The sequence below is a fragment of the Sinocyclocheilus anshuiensis genome, unplaced genomic scaffold (genome assembly GCF_001515605.1).
Source record: "Sinocyclocheilus anshuiensis isolate Anshui unplaced genomic scaffold, SAMN03320099.WGS_v1.1 scaffold121, whole genome shotgun sequence".
Lineage (NCBI taxonomy): Eukaryota > Metazoa > Chordata > Actinopteri > Cypriniformes > Cyprinidae > Sinocyclocheilus > Sinocyclocheilus anshuiensis.
This window is the reverse complement of record NW_015539856.1, coordinates 1,310,251-1,323,891: the sequence shown is the minus strand read 5'-3', so window position 1 is coordinate 1,323,891 and position 13,641 is coordinate 1,310,251. Positions and strand designations below refer to the sequence as shown.

The 13,641-nt window shown below is 39.8% G+C and overlaps 1 long non-coding RNA gene across 1 annotated transcript; it reads right to left on the bottom strand.

Moving 5' to 3' along the window:
- Positions 1 to 3,573: 3,573 nt before the first annotated feature.
- On the bottom strand, positions 3,574 to 10,319 carry LOC107684859 (uncharacterized). Its single transcript, XR_001633896.1, has 3 exons — positions 10,306 to 10,319; positions 9,766 to 9,889; positions 3,574 to 3,679 (listed from the first exon to the last, which is right to left on the bottom strand). It is a non-coding gene; the product is annotated as an uncharacterized LOC107684859 (long non-coding RNA).
- Between the last annotated feature and the right edge of the window lie 3,322 nt (positions 10,320 to 13,641).

Genomic DNA, 13,641 nt, shown 5'->3' with positions numbered 1-13,641 from the left:
AAAAATCAAATCCATTGTCCTTAAATAAAAATGTGTTGAAATTGGGTTCATGACTTTTCGACATGCTTTGTCTGCTTTGATTTTGAAGCAATAAAAGTTTATGCAAAGCAGTATGTTGTTTTTGTGTGTTTTAAGTATTAACCAACTAAGGAGGCAATACTCATGTGGGCTTCATATATGATTTAAAATAGTTTATTCAGGGTTTCTGCAGATTTTATGAATGTCAATATCTGTAACGTTTTTAGGAGTAAATCAAATTTAAGGACCAATTGAAGGGAACACAATATGTTAATGTGTTCTCTACATATAAATGTCTAGAGAGCAGAAAATGAATTGCATTAGCAACAGTTTGAAAACACAAATTCAAACGGATCTCCATTGTTTTAATTCATTTGACAAAAAAGCTAGACTATGTAAATAACTTCTACTGCCTTCTGATCACACTGCAAAAAAAGTACTGTTCTTCTTCAGTATTCTTGTTTTCCAGTGCAAATAAAGTTTATAGCAAAATGACATATATAACAAATATCCGGGATTAGAAAAATCAACTTAATTCAAAAGGAAAACATGTTTTCATAGCTCACTGACAGCTATTTGTTTTTGTTTCAAGTATAAACTCATTTAATTTTGTTCACTTTCTCAGAAAACAAGACTTCAACTATTGTCATTTTGCATTTCAAGTAAACGTATCTTGATTTAAGGATGTTTAGATTTTGTACTGAAAAACAAGACAAAAACACTCTGTAAGATAAATTATTATAAAAAATCTGATTTGTTTTTTTTTTTAAGTGCATGCAACATTTAATGCTATGCCTTTATGAATTTAAGACTTTCTTCTCTGATTAAATAGGTTTTTAAGGTTTTTAAGGTTTTTTGTGGAAATATCTTTTAAAGACCTTTTAAGACCTACAAACCCTGTTTAATCAGCTAAACCTGTAATAAGGACTGTAAAAAGATGGACTAATGAAGCAGAGCGGGATTTACAAGCCTGCTTCGACTGCACTGATTGGCGTGTTTTTGAAGTTGCAGCCACCAATCTGGACAAGGTCATATATTCTGTAACATCATATATCAGTTTATGTGAGGATATGTGCATCCCTACCAGGACTCATTTAACTTACAACAGTGACAAACCGTGGTTCACTGCAAAACTCAGATAGCTTTATCAGGCCAAAGAAGATGCCTACAGGAATGGGGACAGAGTCTTGTATAAACAGGCCAACAACACTGGACCCTTGTTGGACCCCATGCAGTTTGTTTACCGAACAAGCAGGTCTGTGAATTATGCAGTCAACATGAGACTGCATTATATCCTACAACATCTGGACAGACCAGGGACGTATGTGAGGATCCTGTTTGTGGACTTCAACACTTCATCCCAAACCTCCCCCTGTCCAAATTAACTCTGCTCTCTGTGCCCACCTCCATCTGTCATTGGACCACCAGCTTCCTGACAGACAGACAGCAGCTAGTAAAGCTGGGAAAATTCTCATCTTGCACCCGTATGATCAGCACTGGTGCCCCCCTGCTTACAGAAAGGAGGTTAAAGAGATGGCTGTCTGGTGGAGTTATAACAACCTGGGGCTGAACACACTCAAAACTGTAGAGATGATAGTGGACTTTGGAAAAAAAAAACAGTACTCTCCCCAATCACCATCATGAAAAGCACTGTAACAACAGTGGAGTCCTTCAGATTCCTGGGCACCACCATCTCTCATGACCTGAAATGGGAGTTCCACATAGACTCCATTGTCAAGAAGGCCCAGCAGAGGATGTACAGTACTTCCTTTGCCAGCTGAGGAAGTTCAACCTGCCACAGGAGCTGCTCACACAGTTCTACTCAGCCATCATTGAATCCGTTCTCTGCACTTCTATAACTGTCTGGTTCAGCTCAGCTACTAAATCAGACCTTAGAAGATTTCAGCGGATAATCCGGACTGCTGAGCGAATCACTGGCACAACCCTCCCCACTTTACAAGAACTGCACTTATCCAGACAGAGTAAAGGGGCTGATAAAATAATTCTGGATCCCTCACACCCAGCCCACTTACTCTTTGAAATGTTGCCATCTGGTCGGCGCACCAGAACGGCCAGACTGAAGAACAGTTCCTTCCCTCAGGCAATCCATCTCAAGAACAGTTAACTTGGCAATAAATGTGTAATACACAACACTATTTTTAAGTTTATTTAACACACATAAATATTTACACTTCCTTGCATTTGTACATAACATACCTGTACACACAAATACCATCTATTGTCTACATTCTATATTATGTTTTTTTTTCTTCATCTTTTTTTAATTATTTCCTATTTATCCTATTTTTTTTTCTTTTATTCATCTGTGTCTTGTCTTGTCACTCTCATTCTGTTTGTGCTGTGGAACCGTCTGTCACCAAAACAAATTCAAAGATGTACAACTGTGTACAAAAATTTAGAATGTTTAAAATTCACGAGTTTATCATGGACTGTGAATGTGAATCGCCTTGGATTTGTGTGTGTATTTTTGAGACTTTCCTGGCAGCTAACTTCTCCCATGTGGGTCACTCGTACTCTTTAGCCAATCAGATTTGAGCCTGTCAATTGCATGTTTACCGAAGTTTAAGAAGTTGTTTAGACACCCGTTAATGTGACCAATGTAAGCCAGCAGCTGCTGTTTAGTGCTGTAGTGTGTTATGATTTAATATTGATAAATTATGTTTATTTAAACAATCCTTATTCACATGGACACCATAGAGCATTTAGAGATTTGATTAATAAACTCAATGTAAATCATAAAATAAGGTTTTGACTGATGGGACATGACGTAAATAAATAGATTATAAAAATATAGTTTTTGGACATTTTTCAAGCAGTCTCTTGTGTTTTTGTTTATTGAGCGGTCACAGCAGAGCTTGTCTTGAGTGTCAAGTCCTGCGATGGCATGCATTCAACTGATGATGATGTATGTAATAACATGCACACATTGGAAACCATGTACATTTCATTTAAGTTTGTTTATGGTGCAGATACTATTTATTTCAGAATTGTGAGGCTGATTATGTACATATTGGCGAGACAAACCATGACCCTATTATTGCTACTTAATCCCCTACCAGAAGTTATTCAAATTTAAGTTTATTTGTATAGCGCTTTTCACGATACAAATCGCTGCAAAGCAGCTTTACAGAAAATTAAGTTTCTACAATATATTTAGTAGTAGCTTATCAGTGGTGACTGTCAGTTAATGTACACATGGCAGAAATGTACGGAAAAATCAATTGAAGATGTAATCAAACAGACGATGATGTTACGACCAGCTCGTTTTAAAGCCGCAACAAACAAAAGATATCAATGCAAATTGTTTTATTGAATTAAACTAAAACAACAGCAGTCAGTAATAATAAACATAAGTCTAGGGATAAAGAAATTCAAAGAAATAAATGACAACAAAACTTTAACTACATAATATAAGAAAAAGGGGAACACGTGTTAGCGAATCAACAAGATCTTACATGTTGAACCAGAGCCACTCCTGAGAAACCATCCCACAGAGTGCCTATCTCAGCCAATAGATAACACTTATATATGCTACTAATTAACAATTAACAGAAGACCAATTAGGAACTGCCACACTTTGTCCAATAGGATCCAGAGAAGACTCAGGGTCGTCACACCTCCCACTCCAAAAGGAGGTTATCTAAAGAACCGACAAAGCAAAACAAGGAAAACATCCATTTAAATATATAATAACATTGTAGTTTACAATAATATTAATAATCACTCCATTTCACTCCCATACTCCTGTGCCCTAGGACATCAGAGAGAAAACTACAGAGAGAGGGAGAGGGAGAGAGAAAAGAGAAAAAAACAAAAGCAACAAAACAAAACTGAAGAAAAGAGAGAGGAGATAGAGAAGATATACCCAACACTACGGAGATATCCTACAGCCGTGAGAGAGCATCAGCAATTAGGTTGTCTTTGCCACGAATGCGTTTAATCTGTAGGTGGAAGGGCTGTAAAATAAGGCTCCACCTCATTATTCTTGCCACGCATTAGATCCAAGGAAGTCAGTGGATTATGGTCGGTGTAAACAACGATGGGACCACAGACTGAACCTTAAATAGACCTCAAAATGTTGAATGGCTAAGACCAGGGCTAAAGCCTCTTTTTCCACCGTAGAATACGCTTGCTGATGATGATTGAATTTTTTTGTAAAATAACTGACCGGATGTTCGATTCCCTTAGCGTCTTCTTACAAAAGAACAACGCCAGTGCCGTAAGCACTAGTATCAACTGCAAGTAAGAAAAGTCTTTTAAAATTAGGTGCCGTCAACACAGGAGCATTGGCCAAAAGAGACTTCGCGTTATCAAAGGTACATTGACACTGTTGTGACCATTCAAAAGGTCTCTTCGGGCTCAATAAATCTGTTGAAGGGGAAACTATATTCGCAATGTTCTGGCAAAAACCTCTATAGTAGCCCACCATCCCGAGAAAACGTCATAACTCACGTCGAGTAGTGGGAGTGGGAAAACTACAGACAGCTTCAACTTTGGCGTTGATAGGTTTTACGCACCCTCCGCCAATCCCCTTACCCAAGTATGTCACTGTAGCCTTGCCAAATTCACACTTGGCAAGATTTAAAGTTAAGTTCGCTTTAGCCAAACGCTCTAAAATTTCTCCAATTTGTGCGAGGTGTTCAGACCAAGAAGAACTGTACAGAACAACATCGTCCAGATAAGCTTCACATCCTGCCAACCCAGACAACACTCGATTTACTAGATGATGAAATGTAGCGGGAGCATTTCAAACTCCGTAAGGCATAACAGGTGTAATAAAAGCAGATAGTCATTTAGCACGGGAGGTTGAAGGCATTTGCCAATAACCTTTCAGGAGGTCGAATTTACTGACAAACCATGCAGAACCCACACAATCCACACAGTCGTCAATTCTGAGTAGAGGAAAACAATCAGGTTTTGTCAGAGAGTTAAGTTTCCTGTAATCAGTACAAAACCGATATGAATTATCAGGTTTACTCACTAAAATGCAGGAAGAGCTCCAAGAACTGAAACTAGGTTCTGCTAAATTATAAGTAAATAATCCACCTCTTTCTGAAGCAACTTCCTTTATACAGGGTTTACTCGATATGGATATTGTTTTACAGGTTGAGTCATACCAACATCAATGTCATGCTCAATGACATGAGTTCGGGTAGGAACATCAGAAAAGATAGAGGGGAAAGAACTTACCAACATAATTATATCAGTCTCCTCTGGTTCCCACAAATGATAAGCTAAATTAGCAAGAACCTCAGAGTTGTTAAGGCACCCTTCCTCTACACCTCGAGAAGGACCATTCATCTCCTCCAGATCATCACCCATCTCTACAGATGTTTCTGGGACTCCTAGATCTATGATGTCAGTAGTCACAAGATTAACAGGCAGAGACGATACAGGAGTCATACATGGTTTCAAGAAATTAACATGACAAACCTGTACTTTCTTCCAACGATCAGGCGTGTTTAAAAGATAGTTGTTATTAGGATAACACTTCGCTATCATATAAGGTCCAGTAAACCTAGCTTGGAATGGACTATTCAAAACAGGTAACAAAGCGAGCACTTGATCGCCTACCTGAAAACTTCTTGCCTGGACCTTACGATCAAACAACATCTGCATCTTTTTCTGAGACTTACCTAATTTTCGTAGAGCAATAGCTCTGGCTTCATAGAGTCGATAACGAAAACTACTCACGTAGTCTAAGACATTCTCAGGTGGATCAGACGTTTTCCATTCATCTGCCAAAACAGCAATAGGGTCGCTGACAGTATGTCCGAATACTAACTCATTAGGACTAAAACCGGTGCTCTCTTGCACAACTTTACGAATAGCTAACAGCATCCAATGAAGTCCATCCTCCCAGTCACAATCAAGTTCAACACAATATGATCTCAAAAGTGACTTAAGAGTCTGATGGAACCTTTCCAACCCTCCTTGACTCTGGGGGTGGTAAGCACTTGAGATATTGTGTTTAACCTTGAGTTGTTGCATGAGTTTTGAGAATTGTCGGGACATAAAATTTGAGCCCTGATCAGACTGAATAGTTTTTGGAATGCCAAAAACAGACATGAAACTCGTTAAAGCCTTTAAAATTGATTTAGCTGTAATCGATCTCAGCGGATAGCTGCAGGATAACGTGTAGACTGACACATTACAGTAAGCAAGTAAGCATGCCCAGCCTTAGATCGTGGTAAAGGACCAACACAATCGATGATCAAATGTTCAAATGGAGTAGTAACTACAGCAATAGGCTGTATAGGAGCCAATGGAATCTTTTGGTTTGGTTTTCCAGTCATTTGACAAATGTGGCAAGATCTTATATCGTTAACCACATCTCTCTTGATTCTAGGCCAATAAAATTTCCTCAATTCAATCATACGTCTTCCGTACCCCCATATGACCAGCAAGGCCCTGGTGTGATAAATGTAGGACGGCTTGACGAAAAAGGAACTACAATTTGGATCCTAGGATCAAGTGAAGAGTCAGAACTCATAGGCTGCTGTCAAAGCAATCCAGCTTGAAGAAAGTAGAAGGAAGACACGGTTTTATTTCCTCCTCTACCAGCAGCAAAGGAGAACAAATCTTGAAGAGTTTCGTCCGCGTTCTGGGCTTTGATTAATTCATCTCGAGTCACACTATAAAGTGGAGACAAAGAACATATGTTAACATGGTCATCACAAATAAATGGTCTTTCAAACATGGAAGCAGACTTGTCAGTCTGGTCATCAACAGACGGTATTTCATGCACAGGAATCTCATCTTCAGCCATGGTGTACACAGTATCAGGTTCTGATTGAGAGTTAGATTAAATAAAAGTATCACTAAGAACATTTTCCATTTCATCTGACATCCTTCTCTTGGCCATCGCTCGAGTTATCGCACAAGCCGGAAAGTTAGGACAGTCAGAAGATCCATTCAATCCCTCTACAACGGGAGCTACTATAGGTGGAATTCCACCATCTGGCTTCTCCCAAACATTACCTCTAGCTAAGTCATTGCCAAGTATGAAAGTGACACCAGGGATAGGAAGCATAGCACAAACTCCTACGACTACATCACCTGACAAAAGCTTGGAATTAAGGTGGATGTGGTGTAAAGGAACTTCCATGTAGCCCATTTCAAGCCCTCTGACCAACACACGAGATCCAGTAGCAGTGCGTTCAGACAAAGGCAAAAGTCCTTCCAACAAAAATGACTGCCCTGCCCCAGTATCTCCAAGGATACAAACAGGCACAGTTTCATCACAGTCAGGCAAAGAAACACTCCCATCAGTTAGAAATGGCCCAAAGTCAACACTGTTTTTAACATTCTCCATCTCAGTGATATCCATCTACTCAATCTGCTTGTCAGGATTAAAATTCACATTTGATGTAGAAATTAAACCAACAGGTTTAACAGCCTTTTCTTTTTGAGAACAGCACAGTCTGAAATTTTATGTCCTGGCTTCCTACAATAAAAGCAAACCATTTCTCCTTTTGTACGTGTGAATGAAGCATTATCGGCAGAAGTTGAGACAACATTCTGACGTGCAACCATCTTTTTATTTTTAACTGAAACACTCAACTTTGACCTGCTCAACTCCTTTAAATGAATGGAACTTTGATGGGTGAGAACAAATTCATCTGCCATAAGAGCAGCATCAGACAATTTAGTCACCTTATGTTCATTGAGATACATAGCAACAGCACTTGGAACACAATTTTTAAACTGTTCTAAAAGAATGAGCTCTCTATGCTGTTCCCTAGTGGTCATTTTTTTACAGAGGAACACCAACGATCAAACAGATTTTCTTTCTCTCTAGCAAACTCAAGATAAGTGCACTTCTCAGACTTAGAATGATTCTTAAATTTCTGGCAATATGCCTCAGGTGCCAATTCGTAAGCATGCAAAATAGCAGACTTTACAATCTCATAGTCAGCACTTTGCTCAATAGTCAGCGCGGAATATACCTCCTGTGCTCTTCCTACCAACACACATTGCAATAAGGTCCAAAATTATTTTTGCCATTTCAATGACTGTGCAACGCATTCAAAATGCTTGAAATACTGCTCTACTTCCTTCTCCAAAAATGGCAACACAAGTCTAATGTTTTTATAAACATCAAACAGGCGCAGCAAGCACAGGTTCAACAAAGGACTAGGGACTAACTTATTTTGTTTTCGATACGATACCGATATTTTTCAAGGCAGTATCGTCGATATCGATTCGATACTTCTGCACTAAACTTTTAAATTATGAAATGTATTAAATTAGTAATTTCTATTAAATTAGTAATTATTAAATTACTTAAATTACATTAATTATAATGAAACCCACTTAACTTTATGTTTAAAACGCATTTTAACCCGTTTAATCCAAAATCTTTCCCAGACATGAAAATATCCAAATGATGCATCATTAGTAACCCTTTGAAATAATCACATTTTTTGGGGGGGAAAAGTGAAGATTTTTTTTTTTTTTTTTTTTTTGAAGTGTGAGAAAAATTGTAATTTATGGTCAGTCAAATTGTAACCGGTGGGATAATGTGTATACTGAATTAACATTTCTGCAGTCATAATTTTTATATATCTTAGCCCAGCTATTTTAAACTGTTTGATCACATTCTAGGGTTAATATTATACATAAAAAACCCTTATACAACATTGATAGGAATACTGAGATCAAATACAAAAAAAATACAACCATCAACGTATTTCAAAATTGAACATACACATTTGCGTGTGTTCAGATGAGCAGGAAAATAGTTCTATCCTACACAATTAGTCGCTAACAAAGCTTATTCGCCCAATTCAATGCATATTGTACGCATTATTATTATTATTGTTATTATTTTTGTTAAATAAACAAAACCACTGGTAAATAAAGCGCACCTTAGTATCGATATTTTTTGTTTGAGTATCGATACTTTCGGTACTCGCGTCAGTATCGATATATCGATACTTTGGATCGATACGCCCATCCCTACAAAGGACACTTGAACAGGAGTTTCAAGTGCTAAGTTTCACTCAGCTCTAACTCAAGTTTCCACAACTGAAGCTCTCCTTTTCAAATTGTAACGGTTGTTGCAATTTCTTTATTTATACACTCTCTTTTAAAGCACAAACATCGCGTTCAGCATAAAAGTTTTTCTGCATCAACACACAACTGCTTCTCTTGTAACGACATCTCGCTAAACTTTGCATTTTGATCGACATCAAAAAGAGGGGAGGATACAGACTCCTCAGGGTTAATAAGTTGAGCTCTTACCTCTAAAATGCCTCACTCGGAAAGTGTGCTCTTCACAACTTTCATCAGCGTTTCCTTGAGCTTCTAATCACTGCTTGTTACGTCCACATCAAATTGTTCGGCAATCTGCAAGAGCGCTTTTGTACACCTCTCCAATAATACTTCTGAAGGAAATGCAAAGAAATCCTCGACTACCAACGACATGACTGTTAAAAGAGACAGAGCAAACACAAACAACACCGCGAACACCCGTGTAACTAGAGCGTTCAAACTACAAATCCCATCAGTCACTTCGCCAGGGATCGTCACAGCAAGCACTCTCCAAATAGAAAACCTCACCATTACAAGATAAATAAAGACTTACCACAAATCATTTGTCAAATTATATTGAAACTCGGTAGGCATCGCAAACAACACATATACAGAAAAACAACAAAGTGTCACCTTATGAAAAATTAGAGACTCCAGTTCCTAACTACAAACAAAACTAACTAAACCTACCTAATCTTCAAAGGTGTACCGGACTCGGTGGCGTTTAACCGCTGACTCGAAGACAATTGGCATTTCAAACCAAAAGACCAAAGCGTACCCCCGACAGAGATTTAAAACCTCCTTACAGAATAACCTTCAAAAATAAGAAAGGAAAAATAAACTAAAATAACAAACAGTGCCTCGATGGAGGGATTATAAATCCAGCTGAGAACACTAACTACCTGAAGTCTACTCATTTACACAGATGAACACACAGAAACACTATGCATTCACTTATACATGTAGCAATCCAGGACGAGCGCCCAATTTTATGTTACGACCAGCTCATTTTAAAGCCGCAACATAAAAGAGGGATCAAACAACAAAAGATATGAATGCAAATTGTTTTATTGAATTAAACTAATACAACAGCAGTCAGTAATAATAATAATAAGCATAAGTCTAGGGCCAATAAAGAAAATCAAAGAAATAAATATGACAACAAACTTTAACTACATAATATAAGAAATGCAAAGGGTAACAAGTGTTAGCGAATCAACAAGATCTTACATGTTGAATCAGAGCCACTCCGGAAAAACCATCCCACAGATGGTTACACACTTATATATGCTACTAATTAACAATTAACAGAGAAGACCAATTAGGAACTGCCACACTTTGCCCAATAGGATCCGAATAAGACTCAGGGTCATCACAATGAACACTATTAACAGCAATTATTATATGTTGCAATCAAACTTATAGCAAAATTTGGTAGTTCTGTATGTTGTTTCAGGGTTGGCATCATCTGAGGTCCTCTGAGGGGTTGGCATCATCTCTTTTCAGGTGTTCTGGATCCAGACTGAAGCTTGTGTAAATCCTAGTTACCACAGAATGTCAATCCCATGGCAAAAACATAGAAACAAATAGAGACATAATTAGTGTAGCTGCTGTTCCAACCAAGCAAAATTGATTTGTTTAAACCAAGCTAAAGAATAATAATGTGCATTTGATCAGATATAACTGCAGTACAAGATTATGAGATGCATTATTTTAATGCTTGGCCAAAGAGATTTGTCTTTAATCTAGATTTAAACAGAGAGAGTGTGTCTGAACCCCGAACGTTATTAGGAAGGCTATTCCAGAGTTTGGGAGCCAAATGCGAAAAAGCTCTACCTCCTTTAGTGGACTTTGCTATCCTAGGTACTACCAAAAGTCCAGAGTTTTGCGACCTTAGGTAGCGTGATGGATTGTAGCATGGTAGAAGACTAGTTAGGTATGCAGGAGGAGACCCATTAAGGGCCTTATAGGTACAGTACATTTACATTTAGTCATTTAGCAGACGCTTTTATCCAAAGCTCCCTGGGCTTGACTGGGGATCAGGAGCCCTCCCTGGGCTTGACTGGGGATCAGGAGCCCTCCCTGGGCTTGACTGGGGATCAGGAGCCCTCCCTGGGCTTGACTGGGGATCAGGAGCCCTCCCTGGGCTTGACTGGGGATCAGGAGCCCTCCCTGGGCTTGACTGGGGATCAGGAGCCCTCCCTGGGCTTGACTGGGGATCAGGAGCCCTCCCTGGGCTTGACTGGGGATCAGGAGCCCTCCCTGGGCTTGACTGGGGATCAGGAGCCCTCCCTGGGCTTGACTGGGGATCAGGAGCCCTCCCTGGGCTTGACTGGGGATCAGGAGCCCTCCCTGGGCTTGACTGGGGATCAGGAGCCCTCCCTGGGCTTGACTGGGGATCAGGAGCCCTCCCTGGGCTTGACTGGGGATCAGGAGCCCTCCCTGGGCTTGACTCGGGATCAGGAGCCCTCCGTGGGCTATACTTGGGAACAGGAGCCCTTCCTGGGCTTAACTCGGGATCAGGAGCCCTTCCTGGGCTGAACTGGGGATCAGGGTAACGTTTACGTGGTGCTGGCACTGGAGGGTGCTCTGGAGGAGCAGACACAGCAAAGCGCTTTCGAGGAGCTGGCACTGGAGTGAGATTTGGGACTCGAGCAGACACTGGAGCGAGCTCTGGGGCTGGAGCTAACACTGGGGCCTCATGAACGCATGGTGGGCTTGCCATATTAATGGCCGGTGAACTAGAGTAGGCTGCGGACGGCGGGCTGGTTCTGGTTCAGGCGAGCCTGCAGAACTCCCAGGAATACTCGACAAAGGGGAGATCTAGGCGAGCGAAGGCAGAGAACCGAGTGGCAATTTCCATAGCCGCGGGGAAAACAAGTAAAACAAAAAATCTTCTCAAAAAGGTGGAAAAAACAACCGCGAGGAAAAGTCGCCGCTCACTTTTTGTTTGGTCTGGAATTCTGTCACGGGTTGCTACTGTGAGGAGCACGGAGCGAGGAACGAGGAGACCAGGAGTACAAAAAAGAGGAGTATAATTCTTTTTTTCAGGGAATCGCACGTAGCACAAGGAGTTGACAAACAATTCCAGACAAGGGAGAACAGAACGGGCTAGAACTAAATAGGGCAGATAACGAGGGGCAGACAGGTGGTTCACTTGCAGAACGCAAGCTTCTAGAGGGCACATAACTCTGAAGTAATGAATTTAGGTAAAGGGGTGCAGGGCCAGTGGTGGTTTTGTAGGCAAACATAATGAATTTTATGCAAGCAGCTACTTGTAGCCACTGCAAATTAATGAACAGATGTGTGACCTGCATTCTTTTCGGCTCATTAAATATTAATCTTGCAGCGGCATTTTGGATTAATTTTAGAGGTTTGACAAAAGTGGCTGGAAGACCTGCCAAGAGAGCATTGCATCAGTCCAGCCTGGACAGAACAAGAGCTTGAATAAGGAGTTGTGAAGCATGTTCCGAAAGAAAGGGCATGTAGACAGAGAAGAGAAGTGGTCCAAGTACTGAGCCCTGAGGCACCCCAGTAGCTAGATGTTGCGACTTGGACACCTCACCTTTCCAAGATACCTTGAAGGACCTATCTGAGAGGTAAGACTCAAACCACTGGCGTGCGGTTCCTGACATCAAGTAATAATAGGTAAGTAGTAATATTTTGTAACTGATAGGTATCTAATAGGTAGCCAGTGCAGAGACTGTAAAATTGGGGTCGTAGCTTGGCAATATTTCTAAGATGGAAGAATTCTGTTTTTGTAACATGGGAAATATGATTTTCAAGAGACAAGTTGCTGTCTAATATAACACCCAGATTTTGAACTGTAGAGGAAGTAACAGTACATCCGTCTAGTTGCAAATTGTAATCCAAGAGATTCTGTGTACTGTTTTTTGGTCCAATAAGTAATATCTTTGTCTTATCCAAATGTAATTGGAGAAAATTATTGGTCATCCAATCTTTTACATTTTTATTTTAGAAGTTTCATCTGGTCTCGTTGAGATATATAGTTGAGTATCATCAGCATAACAGTGGAAACTAATCCCGTATTTTCTAATAATATTACTAAGGGGCAACATGTACATTGAGAATAGCAGAGGACCTAGGACAGATCCTTGTGACACTCCATACTTTACTGGTGATAATTGAAATGACTCCCTGTTTAAATAAACAAAGTGATAGCAATCAGACAGGTAAGATCTAAAACATCTTAAAGCCTGCCCTTGAATACCCATATAGTTTTGTAATCAATATATGTTCCTGCCCTTTCTGTTCTTCCTTCTCTGGAATTGTTTGTCAACTCCTTGTGCTACGTGTGATTCCCTGAAAAAAGAATTAAACTCCTCTGTTTTGTACTCTTGGTCTCCTCGTTCCTTGCTCCGTGCTCCTCACAGTAGCAACCAAGCAAGTCATTTGTAATTTTAACAAGTGCAGTTTCTGTGCTATGAAATTCTTCATAGAGATAATTTTTTTAAGGAAGGAGCACAATTGAGCAGACACAACGTTTTCTAAAATTTTAGACATAACCGGAAGATTTGAAATGGGTCTGTAATTTGCCAGTTCACT